This window comes from Spermophilus citellus, assembly GCF_964194105.1.
Source record: "Spermophilus citellus genome assembly, chromosome: 6".
Taxonomy (NCBI): domain Eukaryota; kingdom Metazoa; phylum Chordata; class Mammalia; order Rodentia; family Sciuridae; genus Spermophilus; species Spermophilus citellus.
This window is the reverse complement of record NC_138187.1, coordinates 100533247-100554508: the sequence shown is the minus strand read 5'-3', so window position 1 is coordinate 100554508 and position 21262 is coordinate 100533247. Positions and strand designations below refer to the sequence as shown.

The 21262-nt window shown below is 54.5% G+C and overlaps 1 long non-coding RNA gene across 2 annotated transcripts; it reads right to left on the bottom strand.

Annotated features, from left to right (window-relative positions):
• Nucleotides 1-13723: 13723 nt before the first annotated feature.
• On the bottom strand, nt 13724-20893 carry LOC308651566. Of its 2 annotated transcripts, none has more exons than XR_014022587.1 (3): nt 20757-20893; nt 15404-16264; nt 13724-15043 (listed from the first exon to the last, which is right to left on the bottom strand). It is a non-coding gene; the product is annotated as an uncharacterized lncRNA (long non-coding RNA). The 2 variants fall into 2 exon arrangements; XR_014022588.1 differs by having other exon boundaries at nt 15847-16264.
• Between the last annotated feature and the right edge of the window lie 369 nt (nt 20894-21262).

Genomic DNA, 21262 nt, shown 5'->3' with positions numbered 1-21262 from the left:
AGAACTGAGGATACACAGTGGCTGCTGGGAGGACACACACCTGGCAGGTGTGACATTCTCCCTGGAAGTGGCCCGGTCTCTGTCCTTCAGTGTGGGACCACTTGGCCTCCAAGGCTTAGCATCACCCAGCTGTGGGAAAGGTGCAGAAGACCCAGGCCTGGGGGAGAGGCTGTGACCGGGGCTAGTTTGGAGGGAGTAAGGACAGGGCACAGTCTGCCTATGCCCTCGGGCTCTGGTGGCTTTCCCTCTCGGAAGCTGGGAGTGCATCGGGCAGCCAAGAGGTAGAACCCAGCTGCTTCTGCTCCTGCCTCCCAGGATGCCGGTGTCCTCCCCAGTCCTGGTCCTCAGCCACCTGAGCGTGGGAGAGCACCTGACTGAAGATCACCAACAAAGAGAAATAGCCACAGAAATGCCCAAGTCACATGCTCATGAGGGAATAGAAATGTGAACTCCCAAATGCACAGATTATCGCCTTCGATGTTGAGGTAAAGATCTTCAGGACACATTGTGTTAGGTATGAATAAGTCAGATATCTGCATTTTCCAACTTGGAACCTCTAAATACTAAGAAAGAACAAATGAGCCTATAGCTTTTTACTTATTTATTTATTTTGTTACTGGGGACTGAACTCAGGGGTATACAACCACTGTATAGCTCTTTTCTTAGTTATTGACAATGTGCTCTTCAAAATTGATCATGTATGTATTTTTGAAACCCCTGGAACATGTTTGAGAGTAGAAAAATATGACATCCTATTAATAGATTTATTTATATCTTAATGCAGTTCAATTTAAAGTTCAAAAGTAAAGCAGAATAGAAACTTGTCAATAAGTTATCCTTTAATCGGCCCAAAGAAATCTTCAAAAATTTGTTAAAATGGAATTAAAGATTATTTTTATGAAATTTGACAAAGAAGATGTACATAGATGTTTTATCTCAAAATAGTTTCAGGTGACCACCAGGTTAGGAATAGAAAGAAACTAATGATATAGGTGAGGGAGGGGAAAATGTATTTCGGAGCAAGAAAATAATTCTTCAAAGAGAGAAATATTCATGGAGTACTTTTCTAAATGATTTTTGTACCTTACTTAAAAACTTAATAAAAGTTCTTTAAGGGGCTGGGGCTGTGGCTCAGTGACAGCGTGCTTGCCTGGCATGCGTGAGGCCCTGGGTTCGATCCTCAGTACTATATAAAAATAAATAAATAAAATAAAGGTATTGTGTCTGAAAGGAAAGTGACCACAACACTCGGAGCCACCAAGAGATCTTTATTGCAGCAGTGCAAAAAAGGAGAGAGAGAGAGAGAGAGAGAGAGAGAGAGAGAGAGAGAGAGAGAAGAAGGAGGAGGAGGAGGAGGAGGAGGAGGAGGAGGAGGAGGAGGAGGAGGAGGAGGAGGAGGGAGAAAGAGAGAGCAAGGGAGAGCGAAAGCAAGAGAGGGAGACAGAAAGAGCAAGAGCAAGAGAGAGGGGCCTGCAGGAGGGAATTTTTATAGTCCAAATCTAATGGGGTCTCTGGGTCTGCAAGCTGCCTTGTTGGCATACGATGATTAGATCATACAGTAGTGTCATCTTCTGCCTTCAGGCAGATGGGGCAGGGGTCAGATGTGGGTTTCTGTTGCACCAGACCAGTAGGGGTCGAGTGTTCAGCCTTGAGTGGGGTTGAGTGTTCAGATTTGATGCAAACAGGTGATAAAGGACCAGACAGAGGGTTTGAGTGGCCAGGTCACCCTGCAGCTAACTTTTGTTCGGCCTGTCCTGCAGACAGCATAGTTCAGCCTGTCCTGCACCTAACAGTGTCCATCTCTAACAAAAAAATATTTTTTAGAAAATTCTTTAACTTAGAATGACATTAAAATTAAATTTCTGCCTGAGATTTTTGGCAAAGAAGTAAAAAATCCACATTATGGAATCACATCAAGTTCATTTTCCAGTGGTTCCACTTGCAGGGGACCATGTCCTGCTGCATGTTCCTGGACACTGCACAGGCCTGCAGCAGAGCCCTTCCTGGGGGATGTGTGCACAGAGCTTCCATGGGGAAGGACTGCATTCCAGACGTCGAGTAACTTCCAGACTGAATCAGGTGCCCAACAACTTTTGCTGAATGAGTGAGTGTCACCAAGTAGCTATAAGTGACCTCGGCTTTGACCTCACTGCAAGACGGCCAGAAAACAGCCATCCTCGGGCCAGGTGCCTGGGCATTGGGGCGTGAGCCATCCTCTCTTGGAAAGAACTGCACTTTGAGAAGCAGCTTGTGGGTTGCAGGTGGGGCCTGGCCACTGTCCTCCTTGCAGCCGGAGCAGAGCCAGCATGTGCCCTGCGGCCTCCCAGAGATTCAGCCGTGGCCGTGCATGTCTCTGTGCCATCCTAGAGTGACAGGGACAGGGACAGGCAGCAACCCCAGCAGAGGAGAGCATTGGGCAATGCAGGTCTGCCAGGCTTCCTGGCACTGAATCCGGTGCCCACGGTTGTCATAACTTGTTTCATAAGAATCTTTCTCATCTCCCATCCAAGCAGCGAGCACATGCACGCTGTGGGCTATGAGGGCTTTGACTCCCAGGTGGCTTACCTCCACCTCCTCTATACCACACCCCGCAGAGACATGGTGACCCTGGCCAGGCATCAGCCATGTGGATGGGCCACCATACCAAGGAGCCCTTGTGCACATTCCCAGGAGACCAAGGGTGACAGCCAGTGTCCACCAGAAGACCAAGTCCACAGAGTTTAAAAAGAAAGAATTTAACTCAGGGAATTGGTTACCCTCCTGGTAGTGGAAACCAGGCCAGGAAATGACCCCATCCTGGTTGTGGTCAGTGGGTCAGGAAATGACTCCTCCTGGCCATGGTCAACAGGTCAGTAATGGTCTGTGGCCCTGGTCGTGGCCAACGTGCCAGTTTTCAGCACAGGAGGGCCAATAGCACGCTGAGCCAGTCTCCCTGCTCTGCAGACCTCCTGTGCGTCAGTGTGCCCAGCTGAGGGGCAGCTCTGCGCTCCTCCCAGCACCCAACTCCACTGACACTCAAGATAGGTGTCCGCTTCTTGTCCTCAATGAGCCAATCTGTGCTCACTCTGACCCATCTTCTAAGTCCTTTCTGTGAGGACATCAAGGACACTCACAGGCTGAGTTGAGGTCTGTGTCCTTTGGGGACCCCCAGGACCCTATTCAGGGACACCATTCTTTGCTTCTGTGTGCTCACTTTCCTAGGGTTCACTGTGAGACCCTGTTCCCCATGCCCCTTCTGTGCCTGGCTTGGTGACTTAGCCTGTGTCCCGGGGTTGTGGGTGACATTTTAGAGTGAGCAACCTTCCTGGCTCTCCTGGGCCTGTCCCAGCACTGACCCCACATCCTAGGAAACCCTCAGCCTGGGCAAACAGGACAGTGGGCCTGGAAGTAAAGCAGGAAGCAGGGTCGGCTGCTGGGTGGGGAAGGGCTGGACATGCCTCTTGCTGGACCACTGGACACCAGAGCCCAAGGGAGCAGGGAAGAACAACAGAGATGGAGATTGGTGAGCTCATAGTTTTCAAGCTTCTGATTAAAACCATCAGTCATGAGGGCGAGAGCTTTAACAACGAAATCTTTGAGCTACAGAGGGAAAAAAAAAAAAAACCCAGCCAGTGTTCAGAAAGAAATAGAAGAGGAGCCTAAGCTGATAGCCAGTGGGAAGAGAAAACCGTGTCACCACATGGCTCACCCATGTCTGCAGCTCATGGGAAATCACCTGTCTGTGAGTTCTAGGGGAATGGGTCTGCAGATACTATCACTTGGAAAACAAACCCTGCAGAGAGCATTCCCTGTGCCATTTGTCCTCCTGGTGCCTGGTTGTGATCACAAACTCTGCTAGCTTGATAAGAACCCTTCGGGTGAAGGGCCAGAGATAATATCCTCCCAGGACCCTGGCTCCTGCTCAAATGATAAATCATGTCAAGATAAGGAAATCACTTGGTTCTTTAAACTCAGAAAGAAGATGTGATTAAGAATGTCACTTCTTAGCTGTCTGGAAGGTGTCCTATAATCAGTTGTCCAAAATAAACCATGTTATTTAGCAAATGTCTACAGAGAGACAACTTAACAGATGTTTAAGATGGTGAAGAAAAGTTGAAAATATTTTAAATGTAGAAATGCTTTTTAAAATATGTATTGACTTTAGAATGAGAGACATTGTGCTTATTTTTAATAATAGTTTGATATTTATATTTTTAACACAATGTAGAGATTAATGCTGAGAACATTTGCCACTTCAAGCTGAGGAGAGAGACTATGAGATGAAGCCCTGTCTGATTGGGACTTTGAATGATAAAAGGAGAGGAAGCCTCTGAAATCCACAACTGCACACAGTGAAGCCACAGGTGAACTGTCCAGGGAGCATGTGAAGAAGAAAGGGAGAAAGGACGCATTAGGGAGAGAGGCCCGCTGGGTCCCAGCTTCCTCTGGACACAAGGCAGGGGCTTCTCCAGGTGGCAGCTGGAGATGTGACCAAAAACAAAATCTCTCCCAGCCTCCTTGGCCCCCAGGGTGACTTACACTTGGCTCATGGGACCCCCGTAAGAGACGAAGCATCCCTGAGAGGATGGCATTTGCTGACATGGGGGTAGAGCAAGGCAGAGAGAGGTCAGGATGTCAGGGCCACTGGGCTCCAGAGAGCCTGTGAGAACCCCCAGCCGGAATCTCTGGACACCCCAGGATTTGTGAATAGGGCCCTTTGCTGCTCAGCCTGCTTTCACGGGTTTCGTTCTCCACTGAGCTCCCCTCTGCCCATCTGGTCCCTAGGGGCCTCTGCTGCCTGAGGGTTCACCCTGGAGTAGCCAGGACTTGATGGGCAGGCGGCGTGGGAAAGGGCAGTGGTTCTCCCTCATCACCTGCCCTCGGCCTCCAACTGAGGCCTGCCTCCCTGCTTCTCATGGAGAGGAGGGTGCAAGGAAGTGGGAGAAGGGTCTCCAAAGAGCGTGGTTCAGGGAGGTGACGCACTGCTGTCACACCAGGCACTGACCTCACGGCCACCGGGAATAGGCCCAGGACACTATGGCAGGATGCCCGGAGCTGGGCATCTTGGGAGACCCAGTTATGGGGCCGTGGGCCTGGGAATTGAGTAGCAGAGGCCTGAGTGTCAGAATAGAGCCAAGCAGGGGAGCCCAGAGCCCCTCCCAAACCTCAGCCTCTACCTTCCTTCAAACCACAGCTGCTGCCACTGCTGAGCCTCTGTGACACCAAGGACATCCTGAACACTCTACCAGACAGTGAGGCGGGGCCAGCACCTATTGTCCACACAGCAAACTCACCTCAAAACCACCACGGGATTAGCTTTGAAATTCTTAAAGTTCAGTGCCATCGTTAAAGGGAAAGTTTAATGAGCTGGTGGTAAGTTTCACAGCCAGTGCAACATCTATTTGGGTGACATTTGCTCTTTCTCTGCAGCCGTTTAATCATCATAACTGTGTGTAGCTTCACTGTTCAGGATATTTTCTGAACATTATCCTGCTTAACTAGCCCACGTGACACTCTGTGACTTTCCCACTTTACAGGTGAGGGCTCAGGGAAGCAAAGCTGGTGGGTGCCTATGGCAGACTGTGGTGGAGGCTGGGGTCAGAGCGGGGAGGAGCAGGCAGGACCAGCCTCCCACTGGCCTTAGTGCTGCCTTCTTGTAGGAGGGCCGCTCTGTCACATTGCACAGCCCTGGCTGCACCAGGCCAGCACCAGCTTCCTGAAGAGGAGGACAGGGCAGCTTTCAGCAGGAGGAACTAACTGCCTGTGTGTGTTCTGCAGTGCGATGGAAGGGCGCAGTGCCCACTGGGGAGCTAGCAGGGGCCAAGCCATGGTCTTCACGGTGATCAGAATCCCAGCTCTGAGCTCAGGGCTGAGCAGGGATTCCCAGAGACCCCCAAAGTGCCGCTGCCTCCCTGAGTCTCTCCCACAGGACAGACTCTGGGCATCCTGCACTGTTGGCTAAGAACCCAAAGGGGTCTTCTTCAAAGAAGCTGAGGTGGACCGGGTGGTTCATGCTGGAGGCTGTGCCTGGGCCCCAGCCCTGGGGCTTCAGGGGATGTGGGGCCTTGCTCTGCGGTGCCTCTCTGAGGTTGCTGCGCTTGTTCGTACCGGTGTAGTGGGGGAACCAGAGTTCCTCTGGTGGACTCTGGTTTTTCTGGGGACAATGAGAGGAAACATCTCTGGCTGATGGAAATGCTGTGGTTTTGAGTCAAGGTGCAGAGCTTCTGTGCTGAATTCTGTCCCAGGCTGCCCAGTCCCCTGCTCTAGTTTTGCCCTGCTGGGCTGATTTTCTTTAAATTACAAACACCAAATTTGCATGAAGCTTTTTTCCAATTTCTTCCCCCCCCCTTCCTTTCTCCCTTCCCCCCTCCCTTCCCCTCTCTTCCTCCTTCCCTCCTCCCTCCTTCCCTCTCCTCCCCTTCCCTTTCCCCCTTCTCTCCCCCCTCCTCCCCCCTTCCTTCTCTTACTCCTTCCCTCCTTTCCTTTCTAATATATGAGTCCTGTTAAATACAAATCCCGGGGTTTAACTCAGTGGTAGAGTGCTTGCCCAGCACATGTGAGGCCCTGGAAAACCAACCCTGCAGGGAAACCCCAGCCCCCCTGCTTCTTCCTTCCCCACTCCCTTTCCTCCCCCCACCTCCCTTCCTTCCTCTTTCCCTCCCCATTCCCTCCCTCTTCCCTCTCCCCTCCTCCCTCCCTCTTCCCTCCTTCCTCCTTCCCTCCCCCTCCCTCTCCCCCCTCCCTTCCTCCTTCCCTCCCTCCTCCCTCTCCCCCCTCCCTTCCTCCTTCCCTCCCTCCTCCCTCTCCCCCCCTCCCCCTTCTCTTCTCCTCCTCCCTTCCTTCCTCCTTTCCTCCTCTCCTTCTAATATATAACAGTCCGGTTAAATACGAATCCCGGGGCTGGGGATGCCCAGCACATGTGAGGCCCTGGGTTCAGTCCCCAGCCCCCCCTCCCCCAAAAGGACTAATGACCAATCCCAAGGTCAGCTTTCCTAGAGAGGAGGTGGTGATCCATCATGTTAATTAAGAGCTTGTGTCCTCAGGAACTTGGGGAGCAGTCCAACCCCTGCTGGGACCAGTCCAACACCTGGAAGTGGCTCTGCTAAGGGAGGCGAGGCAGCCTGTTCAGGGCCTGAGGGTGGAGCTGTCACACTCAGGGCTGCAGAGGTGGCAGTCAGCCCCCCCCCCCCCCGGGAGGCCCAGGGCAGGCCCTCCACTGGTACCATGGGCGGACACCTGGTACCTGGCCCCAGTCATGGCTGCTGGCCACACCAGCTCTCAGAGGAAGGAGCAGGTGGGGCTGTAGGTCAGAGGGACTGCTGAGCTAGCCACATCTCTGTGGGTGGCGGCAGCTGGAGGATCTGATTCATGTCACCACCAGTGGTCACCAAACGCTCACTGCTACCTACTTCAGCATTCTATGAGCAGGTCCAATGGAGAATCTGTCCAACAGGATTCATTTCAGACTCAAAAGAGGAAAAGAGGACCCCCACAAAATCACCGTCATTTATAACAGCTTGCAATGCACAAAGACTCTTTCCCTTATTCTACCTGAAAAATTCTTCAGAATAATCCTGGGAAGTAAATACTGTCTTATTTTCCACAGCAGCCCACAGGGTGTAGAGGTGGGGAAAGCTGTTCCATCAGTAGTGAGAAATCCTGTCCCCTCATCCAGCATGGGAGGTGCTGGCCGTTCTCCTAATGCTATTCCTTGTCTTATATCCTCATCCAAACCCAGCCCCAGCCCATGGCATGTCATGGGGGGGGGGTGGCTGGTGACAGGCTTCCTCTCCTGTGCACTTCTCTCTGGATTACAAGCCTGGGAAGCCCCTGTGAAGGCCTTAGGACCCCAGCAGCTGGGCTCCAGGCGGCTCTTTTGAGGGGCTTCTATGGCTGGGGGACAAGAGAGCGGGTGCTGCCTGCCTGTGGCTTTAGCATTGACTCCCTGGTTCTCCATCCTGCAGGTGCTGGCCCAGCCACCAGTGTCCTGGAAGCCAGGCTGCTGGACAACCCCTGTCAGGTGTCCTGGAGCTCCCACCCCAGCCTTGGCCTCTTGATCCCACCCCTAGTAGAGGGAGACTGCTCTCAGGGGCCTGCCAGCCTGGCGTTGTCCTGTGGCCCTCCTCCCCTCAGCTCTCCTGGGGATTCTGCCCATTCTAACTCCTGCTGTTGGTCCTGCTGGGCACAGCTGGGCCATTCCCAGCTCCGAGCACCTTCGCACTGACTGATGAATGCCCTCTTCCGGTGCCTACAGGTCCGGATCCCCACAGGCGTGTCTTTCTGCACATATTCAGGGCTCTCTCTCCGCCCAGGTGGGGGTGGCCTCCCAAGCTTCTCCTGGGCCAGCCCCTTGAGGGACTCTCCTGCCCAGACTCCTGCGCCCCCACAGCCCCTTGCTGCGCCCGCTGCTGGTGGAAGCTGAAGATGACCAAGCCCTGTGAGAGCCGTGCCCAGCTGAGCTGGCTCTGCAGGGACTGTCCCTCCCCTGGCTCCTCCTGTGGCAGTGGGACGGTGATCTCTGGAGATGGGGAGCACCCCGCCCTGCTCCAGTATTGCTTTTCCTTCTCCGGGCACTCTCCTGGGCTTGTAGGAACATGCTCTTGGGTTTGCCCCGGGCTTCCTGCTCTCTGGCACCGCTCCAAGCTCGCTCACTGCTTCGGTAACCAGCACCACCAGCACCATGGAGCGCCCAGTAGAGGAAGGGTGGGCCCAGAGTCACCTGTGCCTTCCGGGCTTGAGTCCGATTTGCCCCAGTGCCCTCTTCCTACCCACTGAAGGAGCTCTCTGGGAGCGAGTGGGTCCCTCCATCTGTCAGGCAAGCACTCTGCAGGCTGCCCAGCCAGAGGGACTATAGTCGAAGGCACTGGACCCAGGGGAGGAGCAGGAGGAACCGAAGGCCCTCATGCTGGAAGGAGGCTGGATTCCTGGCTCCTGAGGGAGTGACCCCCCCAGCTGTCCTCCAGGGGGTGCTGCTGGGGCTTCAATGGGGATGGTCCATATGCTGGGGGGACATGTGGGGAACGCATTCCACTGCAGTTGTGTGGGAGGTGACACTCAGAGAGGTGCCAGGGTTGCGAGGGCAGGCCTGGGTGTCAGTGGCGTCATCGAAGGTGTGGGCTGGCTGCTGCAGGAGTGGCTTCCTGAGACAGGTCCCTGAGGGTCTCGGGCGCCGGACAGGAGTTAGGACAGAGATGCCGAGTCAGGAAATTTTTGCTGCTGCCCCCCACCCCCACCCTGAGACCCAGAAACTGAGATGGAATTTCACAATGTTGCCCTGAGAAAGCAACCTGCAACCCACGAATCGGCTGCCTTTTAAGTGCACATTGTAGGAGATCCTAGGAGGCCCTGTGTGTGTGCGCGGGGTGGGGTTCAGCCGCTCTCAGGGGCTTCTTCTTTTCCTTGTAGGTCCTGAGCTTTTAAGAAAGTGTGTCTGGTGCAGGTTTTTAAAACTTCATCTGCCTGTAACTGTGTGAGACCTCTTTTCTGTGTGAGGACTAAGTTCTCCTTTTCTTCCAGGAAATTCCCGTGTGTTACTTTTCACACTCTCCTCGAGGAGCCTCTCATCTTCTCACTGAATAAATATCGGGACATTGGAATTGTCCTCCTCATCCTTTGCCCCCTTCACGTTTTATTTGTAATCCTTCTGGAAAGTTCCTTCAGTTTGACCTTCAGTCTGACCTTCCATTCGCACTCCACCCAGCTGGATGGATGTTCAGCATATCTGCTGGGGCTTCGTCTCCACAGCTGCGTTCCCTGGTGCCCATTGCTTCTCCTGGACTGTCCTCCTGCTCCGTGGCTATCTCCTCCCTTGTTTCCTGGCGGGGGTGAGAGTGCGTCTCAGTCCTAAGTTGGCCCTCGTGCTTGCTGCCTCCTCCTGCTGCCGGCCCCTCTCAGGTGGCCTCCCCTTCCCTACTTGGAGTGGGGGCTCCTGCGGATGACCTAGGGTGGGGACGGGTTCCAGCCTCCCACAACAGGAAGGAGACTATGCCCAGCCCCATGGTGGTGCTTGCTGCCAGGCTGTAGCCCTGGGCGGTCAGCCCTCCTGACTCCCCTTGGCCTGGACGCCCTGTTCCCTGCCTTGGCTGTTTGGCCAGGCACTGGACCTGGCCTGTGGGAGGAGTGTGGGTCTGGCCCACGTAGACCTGTGGTTTCCTTCCTCCTCTACCACGTGGACAGGGGCCCCAAGGCTGGGCTACAAGACTCCCTCTCCCTGTGCCTGTAGGTGCTACATGTCTTTTAAGTTGTAAGTGTGTGTTGGGAAGAGGAGTTCCAATGAGGGCCACCCAGCAGCAGGTCTGGGTCCACTCAGGGGTTTCCCAGGAGAGGTGAGGGGCCTGGGTGCAGGGGCGAGGGCTCTCCCTGGCATCTCTTCACTGTCTCACAGTGAGAACCAGAGCAGAGGGTAGGAAAAGCACAGCCACCTGTGGAGGACAGGAAGGGGGCCGGGGGCCACTGGGGGCCTCAGATGCTGGGGCAGATCCCCTGTTGTAACTTTAAACAGGGGTGTTATTCTCGCACCCGAGGAAGGACGTTCAGCACGTGCTTCTCCACGAGCACTCCCCTCGCCCCAAGGCTTTCTACCATAACCTGCTCGGAGCTCGAGTTGCATAGAACAAGACCACTGCAGTAATTGGCCAGTAACAAACGTTCTGCCTGCACATGAAGACCAAGTGTGAACAAGGGACCCAGGGGCTTTGCTGGAGAAGGAGTTGGTCTGTGGCCCTCCACCACTGCTTTGGAACCTCTGATAAAACGTGACTCTAATATTGAGGCTGATAACCTCCTTCCAGTATTGCTGATTAAGATGTGCTTGGGCTGGGGATGTGGCTCAAGCGGTAGCACGCTCGCCTGGCATGCTTGCGACCCGGGTTCGATCCTCAGCACCACATACAAACAAAGATGTTGTGTCCACCGATAACTAAAAAATAAAATATTAAAATTATCTCTCTCTCTCCCTCCCTCTCTCACTCTCTCTTTAAAAAAAAAAAAAAAAAAGATGTGCTGGGAGCTAATAATTCAAACCAAAGCTGAGCCCTAAGGAGGCAGCCTGGCTGGGTGCCCATCAGCGGGCTCAAGCTCTGGAGGCTCTTTAGGAAAACCAACCCTAGGATAGAGCTCCTCACTGATGTGAGGACTCCAGACCCTTCCAGATGCACTTTCCTGCTTGTGTTTAGCTACAGGACCGTGGGGTGTACCTACAAGGGATGCAACCCATTCCAACTTGGATCCCAGTCTTGTGGTTGAAGACGATGTGGAGTTACACTGGTCGTGCATTCATATATGAGTACAGGAAAGTTCTGTCCAACAAAGTTCTGTCCAACTTCTGTTCATTCCACCATCTTTCCTATTCTCATTCTCCCTCCCTTCCCTTCATTCCCCTTTGCCTAATCCACTGAATTTCTATTCTTCCTCTTCCCACCCTCCCTTGTTATGGGTTAGCATCCATATCTCAGAGAGAACATTTGACCTTTGGTTTTGGGGGACTGGCTTATTTTACTTAGCATGATATTCTCCACTTCCATTCATTGACTGACAAATGCCGTAATTTCATTCTTCTTTATGGCTGAGTAATATTCCATGGAATATATATGTCAGATTTTCTCTATCCACTCATCTGCTGATGTGCTTTTGATGTTGCAGCAGATACACCTGAGCTGTCAGATACCCACTCCTTAGGAAGATGGCATCTCCAAAGTGCATGCCACCCAGAGCTCAGGTGGTGACCTTGGTGGGGAAGAGGGTCTTTGCAGATATCAACAGGCAGGAGGAATCCACCAATCAGGGTTGTAAATACAGCTGCTGGTGCCCTCACAGGAAAGAGTGATTGGAGATGGGAACAAGCAAGAAGGCCTTGTGGCGATGGAGGAGGGGTTTCCCAGGGACACCAAGGACCTTGGCAATTCCCAGAAGCCAAGCAGATGGGGAAGCGTCCTCCCCGGAGGCTGGAGAGAAGGCTAGGGCTCAGACTTCCAGCCTCCAGACCTGAGAGAACACATTTCCTGTTTCAAGCTGGTGCTTAGTTATGGCAGCCCACAAGAAATCTGGGGCAGATGCAGGTGCCAAGCCTGGGTAGCAGAAGAAGTTCGCCTTCAACAGCGACATCAGGGAAGGCAAAGGTCACCTCAGCAAAGGGACTGCCAGGCTCCCTGTCACCTGGGGATCTCCCCAGTGACTCGGGTCAGTTTATTGTGGTCCCACTGATGCCTTGTGCTACTGAGGTCAGCACATGGCCCCCTGCTGTCACATGTGAGCCCTGTGCAGGTGTCCCTTTGGAACGGCCCTCTGGGGCCTCACAGCCATTCTCGGAGCAAGGCGGCCATTGCTGGCAGCGCTTGGTGAGTGTCCTGCTCCTTCTGCAATACGGATCTGAGGCCCGGCCACGGCGTGAGAACAGCCGGGTCTGCAGGGGCAGCTGTCCCATCCTGTGATGGAGCTTGTCTCCTGCGACCTGGCCCACTCTCCTGGAAGAGGGGACAGTGAGCCTGTAACAGCCAGTGGTCAGCTCTGAACGAGTTGACGAGCTATCTCCCTAGACGTTGGCCCTAGAGGGTTGAGCTTCTCGGCACTAGGCAAAGCTTTGGAGTCCTCAAGGCATGCTGGGAGAGGGGCCAAGGACAGGAGGGAACAAGAGCAGCTAAGGAAGTGGCACAAATAAGCAAGCTGCATGGTGTGACCCGGCTGTTCTCACAACACCATGAACTCTAGTGACCACATGGCTCCTTGTGGCTTTTCAGCCGCTGCAGTGCTGTGCAGACCAGCCCCTATCAGTCGCCAGGTGCCTTCACCCACCTGACGTCTGTGGGGCACGTAGAGCAGATGCGTTCTCCTCCAGGATGTGTGGGGATCTTAGGGAGAGTGTCCGGATGCTTTTGCACATGGAATTTCTTGCATTTCTATACTTTGGGCCGTGGACAGGTGTTCACAACGTTGAATGCTCCTTCCTTCTGACCAGTCCTGCTGTAGACAAGGAAAATCCCCCAGAGAAAAGCATACAGTCTACTTACATAACTTTTATGTGACAGGAGCATAAAGAAGTGAAGAACCCCCATGAGCTAAGCTGGGTTTTACGGCAGGTGTGAAGACAGCAGTGTTCTGGTCAGCTTTCTCACTGCTCGGACTAAACGCCTGACCAGCACCATCAGAGGAGGAAGAGTTTATTCGAGGGCCCGTGGTTTCAGAGGCCTTGGTCTACAGAAGACCGGCTCCATTCCCTAGGGCTCAAGGTGAGGCGGGACATCATGCTGGGAGAGGGCCGCCAAGGGAAGCGGCTCACATCATGGTGATCAGGAAGCCCAGACTCCACTTTCCAAACACAAAATGTCCACCCCATAGCCAGACCCCCGTGCCACCTCCTCCAGCCACACCCACCCCTTCAAATGGCACTCAGTTAATCCCATCAGGGGTGGAATCACTAATTGGGTTGAGGCTCTCACAACCTGACCCCTTTCCTCTGCACCTTTGTGCACTGTCTCTCACGTGAGCTTTTGGGGACACCTCACCTCCACACCATAACAAGCAGACCATTGTGGAGAGAAGCAAAGTGCAGAGAGCCGTGTCGTGAGCCGACCTATCGAGGACCTGGCTCACCTCCTCCCTGTCTTGCCTTCTCATTGTCCTCTATGCCAAGGGTGCTCCTTTCTCCCAGGGACGAGGACACCCTCACAGACTGTCTTCCGCCCTGTTACAGGGGAAGAACCAGGAAACCCTTCCTGGGTTTTGTGACCTGCTTCAGGGGAGGGTCAGGTCCTGCCAGCCCTGGCTGTTCCTCGAAGTCCTCCACCTTAAGGCATTCAGCATACCAAAGCAGGCACACACTCCGGGGAAGTGGTCCTGAGCCCCGTCGCTGTGCACAGAATAGCTTTTGTCCCCTAACTCAAGCTAGCTGGGCTTAGGAGCGGCTATCGGTGCTGATGGTTGCTGTCTTTGGTTTACGGTGTGAAACAACACATGGAGGGGCCCCTGGTCACAGCCTTGGAGGCTCTCCTCACACCTAGATCCCAGACACCTCTTGGGAAGGGAGAATGATCACTGCCAGCTCCAGCTGTGCTTCCCAGGGCCGCCCCTCCAATGGGGCACACCCCGCAGGCTGTCCCTGGCCACAGAGGCTGAGTGACAGGTGTAATTGTGCCGGGATCCTTGTCCCTATACCCAGTGAGAGGCCAGCAGGTGGCTGAGGAAGCTGGGTTGGCACCGTGGGAAAGCCATTTCCCCAGGGGGCACGGGCTCCTGGCTGCTTGTGATGGGAAGATGTCTTGGCAGAGCCCCTGCACAGTGGTGCCCGCCTGTCCTGCAGACATTTGTACACCTGCTGCTGTCCCTGCACTTGCACAGGCAAGTGGTCCTAATTGGAGCTGAAGAAAGGGCACCCGGCTCAGCTCAAGCCAGCTCAGTACAGCTCAGGGTGACAGGCCTGGCTGAAGAGACGCCTGTGATGTTTGAACAATGTTAGGCCAGACACCCTTGGAAGGAAGACTGTCAGTATTCACACTGAAGCTTAATAAGGTTTATGCACAATCTCAAGTGTCCAGAAGGGTGAGTTCTGACAACTGCTAGGCTGTCAGAACTCCAAAAGGCCAGAGCTCCAGAAGAGATGCAGAGCATGTCCATCGCCCCCGGAGATATCCCTCTGGTTTCCACAGCACAGGTCGGTTAGCTGTCACTGGGTGTCCTGTGAGCACCTCCGCCACTCCTCCTGGCCGCTCCTCCTCCTCCGGGCCTCCACACTGCACCATATCCTCATGTGGTCCTGGCAAGTTCCTTCCTCCACGTTCCTTTGGAACCTCCTATCACCGAGCCACGGTTCACCATCCTTCTCCTGCAAGTGGATATCGAGCTGCTTCTGCTTCGCATTATTACAAATCAAGAGTCTGTAAATGCTGACCTGAGTAGTTTTGATAGAACAAGAGCCTTGGTATGCCAGCATCCACAACAAGGTCCACGGAGCCTCCCAAGAAAGGGAGGCCATGGGAAGCTTTCATCTGGGTTCCAAGCTCCTTGGGTGGACCCAGGAGAGGCCGGCAGGAGCTGTGGAATGGGAGGGGCTTTTTCTTGTGAACCCTCTTCTCTGTGGAGCAGGCGAGAGAGGAGGAGAGAGAAGAGGTCAGGGCAAGACCAGGCCAGGAAGGGAGCCCCAACTTGTGAGCTGCAGTGAGGAGGGGCAGGCTCTGGGTGACTGCTCTGCCAGCCCTGCCCGGAACAGACCCAACGAGGGTGGCAGGGTGGACCTGCTGTATCTAGAGGGTGACTCTTCTCAGGGCCAGGGCAGGAAGGAGCTGCAACAGTGCTCCGTGGAGAGAAGAGGGGATGTCACCAGGGAGTGGGCCTGAAGTGGATGTGCTGGGAGAGTGGTTTGCTCTGTGTGTTGGGCAGTGGTTTGCTCCGCACAGCTCGGTGCTGGCTGGGAGATCCTGCTTCTCCTTCCCACCTCATGGGGCACTCTGGAGGGTGTGTAGCCTCTCTGAGTCTCTCTTCTTGGCTGGCGGGCACACACTGTGTTCCCAGGGTCCTGCCTGCTCCCACAGCTGCTCTGAGGGTCAGCTGACCTCATAGGACCTTCCACCACTGAAACTAGGCCAGAAAGAGCAAAATGACCCAGGTACACAGTGCAGCACTGGTTAAACCCAGCATAGGTGCATAGCTTCCCCCAGCCAGGCAGCCACACAAAGAGTGGGCTCAAGAGGCCAAGGTCCCTGAACGTGAGTTCTGCCTCCTAACCTAACACAAGAAAAACCCAACACAAGAAAACTTGATGATTTTGATACATTGCAGCCCCTAGCTGATCCACCTACAGCCTGCCCCTCCCTCTCTTACTCTCTCTTTCTCTCCCTGCCCCCCAGGACTTCCTCCTTTCTCTTGCCTCTTCCTTACCTTACAACCAGCCTGCCACCTGTCCCAAGCACTGCCTGGTTGCCTCAATGAGCACTTCTCCACCTGCCCTGCAGTAGTCGTCTAATCTCAGACATTTACTGAGAACAAGATCACACTGCTTCACGACGGAGCATCAGCCTCCACAGCAGGAACCGAGGCCTGCAGAGCCTTGTGTATCTGCACTAGGTAACAGCTCATTGGACGTGTAGCTAGCATTGGAATCTGTTCTTCTAAATCCTGGAGTCAGGTGCTGGCCTGGGAGGCATCCTTTAGATCAAATTGCAAGTGTTTTCCATGTGCCCAGGGTGGGGCATCTCCCAGGCCTGGAAGAGGCATGCTTTCTATTGCAGAAAAGAGCCCTGACTCACAGTCACGTGAGTGGACGCCAACATGGAGAGGAAGATGGGAATCTTCAGACCTGGAGGGAGAGACGGCAAAGAAAGGAAAACAGAGCTCAAACACATGAAATGGCCCAGCAAGAACCACGCAGAGAGTCTCAGGAATTAGCACCATTAAATATTTTCTGAGGGGGAAGAAGAAAGGCGCTCGGCTCCACCAGGCCAGATGGAAACCTCCCGAAGGAAAATAATGAGAACAGAGGAAAAGAAAAGAGGAAGCCAAGACAAAGGCCGGCCTTCCGAGGCTCAGACCCTAGAGCTCAGGAGCCAGCAAGCAGCGACCATCAGAGATGATGTGGGGACAGCCAGACGCAGGGAGAATGCCAAGCAGACACCGTGGGGCCCGTGCTGCGGCACCTGGACGGCAGAGAGCGCAGGGGCCGTCTGGTGCCCAGGGAGGCGGTTTCTGACCCGGGCATGCTAATAACAGCACGCAGCCTTTGGCTCTGCATCCTTTATTCATGACCTGCTTTACAAGTGCCCTCCTGCAGAAAAGAGGATGGGAGGAAGATGAGAGGCCACCGAAGCGGGCCCTTCCTGCCGCCTCTACCCCAGCCACTCTCCAAGGATTACCCTGCTTCCCCTCTGTGCAAGGAAATGAAAGGAGGCCCCTCGGGAAAGTGGTTTAAAGATGGAAAATGGAGCCCAGCTGAGGCCTGAGGGGCGAGTTGCATTCAGGGGCTGGGGATAAGCTGGGGCGGGTGGAGAAAGGGGAGCAGAATCTGTCCACTGCTCTGGGCTGGCGGAGACATGGTGTTGCACCACGATCATGTGAATAAGGTGTAAAAGGAACCCTGACAAAGAAACGGTTCCAGGGAGAGTGAGGACCCAGCACCAGGCTTTTCTTTTTGTTTGGTGGTAAAAGCAATGCTAGGATCTGGGTCCTGAATTTACACCGTGCTGTGGTCCGTCACAGAGGGCTCAGCGGGGAGACCCCGCGCATCACAGCCTTCTGCCTTCTCCTTCCTGCAAGTGGGGCTTGCCAGGCCGCCAGGGTTCCCATTGCTGCCCGGGAGCTGCCCTAGGCATTCCTGTGGCTTCACACTGCGCAACTTTGGGAAGGGTAGGAGCTGTTCCCTCCCGGCTAGTGCCTTGTTCAGTGGGTGACCTGGCCTCTGGGGCAGCCGCTAGCTACAAAATGTCTTCATGAAACTGAAGGGAGATCGTAGAGCAGAGGAAAGGGACCAGGGGAGAGAGGGGGAAGGAAAAGGGAAACCCTGGGGACTTGTACTGGCCTCCTTATATTGTCACAGAGTGTGCACGTATGAATATGTAACCTGGATCCCACTGTTATTTGTTATCGTGCATCAAAGACAAATGTGCAGCCAGGCATGGTGGCACACACCTGTGATCCCAGCCACTCGGGAGGCTGGGGCAGGAGGGACATAGGTTGAAGGCCAGCCTCAGCAACTTACTTAGCAAGTTGCTGTCTCAAAATAAAAAATAAAAAGGTCTGGGAATAAAGGCCCTGTCTCAAAATAAAGAATAAAAGTCTCTGGTAGAGTGCCTCTGGCTTAAATCACGAGTACCAAAAATAAAAATAAAAAGTATGAAAAAATAAAGCCACTTAAACAAACAAAAGAAGTCTTTATGTCTACACAGACTCTGGACCTTGCTCTGGATGAGCACCAGGTGAAGAACTTGGCCTCCCTGGGCCCTGAAGTTTGACTTGAAACCAGCTGGTCAGCAGGTGCCCCTGCCAGCCTGGTCCAGCCTGTTCCCTCCCAGGGCTGAGTGCCTCCCAGCAGACCCTGTGTAGTAAGGTCCTCAGACAGTACAGAGCGGCTGGGGGGTCTGGGAACCCATGTGCCACCTAATCACCTGTATGCATCTGTCATTTATAGTGGGACAGGGAAAGTAAACAGCAACATTGTTAGAACTTAGCCTGGTGGTGGCTGAGGGCCAGTCCAGGCCCTGCCAGCCCAGGAACCCTGTGTGGGAGTGAGTAAAAATGCAAATTCCTGGACATCACCCTGGATACTGCTAGTCGGTCCAGAGCGTGACGCAAATCTGTGTGTGTGCTTCGGGGGAGCGCGGACTCACCAGGCTTGGTGGCCACTGCGGACTCACCAGGATTAGTGGCCACCACAAGAACAGTTTTGGTCAATGTGTCCTGCTGGGTTGGTGTGTCTGCTCTGTCCCTAGTGATTGCTGGGAACCCTCTCTGTGCCAGACACTGCCGAGGAACCAGCAGGCATAACTACCCAGGGGCAGGGGCGGGTCCTGGGGCTCCAGCACTCCAGCCCCTCATGCTTTGAGGAGCTCACCTTGCCAGGCTTCTGTGGCTGCAGAGCTTCCGTGGTGTGGGGAAGAGAAAGGACGATTTTAACACAGACACTGCTTGTGGGGAGTGAGATCAACAAGGATTTCTGTGGAGGCGTTGCCACAGTGCTGTGGGCAGAAAGGAGGGTGAGAGCCTCTGGAAGGAGAGAGGACAAGGGAGAGGCATCTGCTCCCCAGTCTCTCTCCCAGGTGAGAATCTGGTCCAAAAATCACTGTGTCCTACTGAAACATTAAGCCCAAAATAACCCGTGTCAGCATGCTGTTGGTTCTCAGGGGTGTCCATCAGTGCCTTGAGCACACGACATGACAGGCACCCACTCTGCCTGCTGCAATGTGTGTCCAGCATGAAGGGATGCTTTGCAGAGTGGGGACCCAGTTTGGACCCAAGGGTGTGACTGCCAGGATCAACAGAAAGATTGACTTGGTTTCCCTAAATGGCAGAAAGGGTGCGCTCACTTCAGGCCCCCTTCTGGACTTTGGCAAAGCCCTCTCCCCCATGACCCCAGACACACTCCCTTGCCCTGTGGGCATCGAAGGGTTGCTGGGTAGGGGCTGCACTTGGAAAAATCTCACATACATTTGGGGCAGGATTCACATAGGTTTCCAGGCAGTCATTTCTCCAGCCCGTTTCGTCGTGTTGGTCTTGACGTGCCTTCTGCGAGGTATCTGTGACCGTCTAAGACAGGCTCTGGTAGGTAACTACACACAGGTGCCTAGAACCAGCCGCCACCCTTGTGGCCTGTGGGGCTGGTGAGGTGGCTCATGTCTGTACTTGGCTTCCTCTCCAGCTGCCCCAACCTGGGGACAGGCAGGCACTGTGATGGCTGCATCTTAGGCCAGAGTGGGGCAGCCTTCTTGACCTGGGGAAGACCCTGACAGCTCCCACTGCAGGCTGGGCCGGGCAATGTGTTGTGGCCACGCGCTCAGCCTCCTGGGATTGCCAGAGACAGATGCTCTGTCTTCATCAGGGTCACACTTGTCTCTATGCTCAGAGCCACCCACTGGCCCCATGGTCGGGGCTCACATGACCTCCTATGAGTGGACCTCGAGGAGATGCATGGGCAGCTGTAATGGCTGGACCACATCCACTGCTCCCAGGGCCTCACAGCCCTTCGCCCTGCACCAGCATCTCTGCAACTGCCTTCCGTGGCCCACTCTGGCCCATGATTTTTGCTTTGGATGTTTAATCAGGGCCTTCAACTGCCCTCCGGCTGCTCCCCTGATGGGCACAGTGAGAAAGGCAAGGAGCCTGCATGCCCAGCACCTGCATCCAGACCCAGCCTGTGGCCCTGTAGGGACCCGACTCCACATGCCTGGCCTGTGCTCTGGCCCCACGGGCAACAGGTGGTGCTCTGGTGCACAGAGTCCTGCCTAGGCCCCTCCTGGTCTTCGCCCACTCGTGTGAGGGGAAGCCCTCCCTTTGTTGGGGCTGAGGGAACCTCAGGCCCAGAGTATGGCCTGTTGTTAGTGGACCCGTGACTGTCCCTGCCCCTCTCCTGTCATGCAGCTATTATGGAAAAAGTTTACCCCCCTTGGCCTGTGCATGGGAACTGTCCCCAGAATAGCCACAGTGTTCCATGTCACTAGGAAGTTCAGGAACTCACAGTGGAGAAGATCTGCTCTGCTCCCGGGGCTCAGCGTCTCTCGTCCCCACACCACAGGGGCACCACCACTACAGCACTGCCAACGGGCACCTGCACAGGTCCAGCCATGCGTCAGTGCTGACCACTTGCACCTGGTAGTGGCCAAGGTGCGCCAGGCCCTGCTCATGCTTCACCGAGTCCCCTCAGCCTCAGCCACAGGTCTTGTGGAGGAAGCTGGGTCAGCGGGACGTCTAGACTCTCTTAGAAAGTGGCAGGTCCCAATTCCAGCCCAGCTTTGCCAACCCACCCCTGTTGCTCTGCCACTCCGCCTCATGGAGGGTAATGTTTAAGTGCATATTTGAACTCCTGTGAGCTGGAAGGACACTGGGAAGGTAGAATTTTAGTCCTGCTCACAGAGCAGCAGCCAGAGGCCCCAAGGGCAAGATACCGCGGGCCTGGGGCAGGGTGCCCTCAGACTCCCAGCATCCCTTCTGGAGTCTTAGTGGGAACAAGGACGTTACCAAGTGTGCACTTCAAACTGTTCCCTGCTAGCTCCCGACAGAGCATGGAAAGACTGCACCAGGGCAGAAGATGTGTCCAACTCTCAGCAAAAAAAGAAAGAGGCAGCAAGGCAGGAAGAACTTACCCAATTGATAAAGCTCTGGAGCAACCTTCCTGAGGACAGCTCTTTGCTGTCTCATCAGCATGACGAGGGCCTGGGAAATGACAGGAAAGAGATGTCTGCACCTGGCACCGTCCAGAAGCCCAAGTCCAAGGGTAACCTGGAAGACGTGCACATAGCTGTTGTTTTCAGCTTCTCCATGGTGTAAACACGACCTAGCAAGGATGTCCTAAGTTCTAAGGCCTGTGGCACCATCCACCAAAACCTCATAGGATGGGTCAGGCGTGAAGCAGGGTGCTCGAGTGACACTCCTCTGCTGGGAACACCAGCCTCTCTTTACAGAAGAGTGGCAGCCCACACGGGGACATCAGCCCTTGCCCTCCATGCTGTCTGGGCCAGCTCTGTGCCCAGGTTCAGGCTTCCCACCCACATGATTGGCCCTGTCCAGCTGTTCAGTGGAACCTGACTGTACCAGGTGGGGCCCAACACCGAATTAGGTGCCAGGGTGGCTTCTGAGCCCCCTCTGCAGG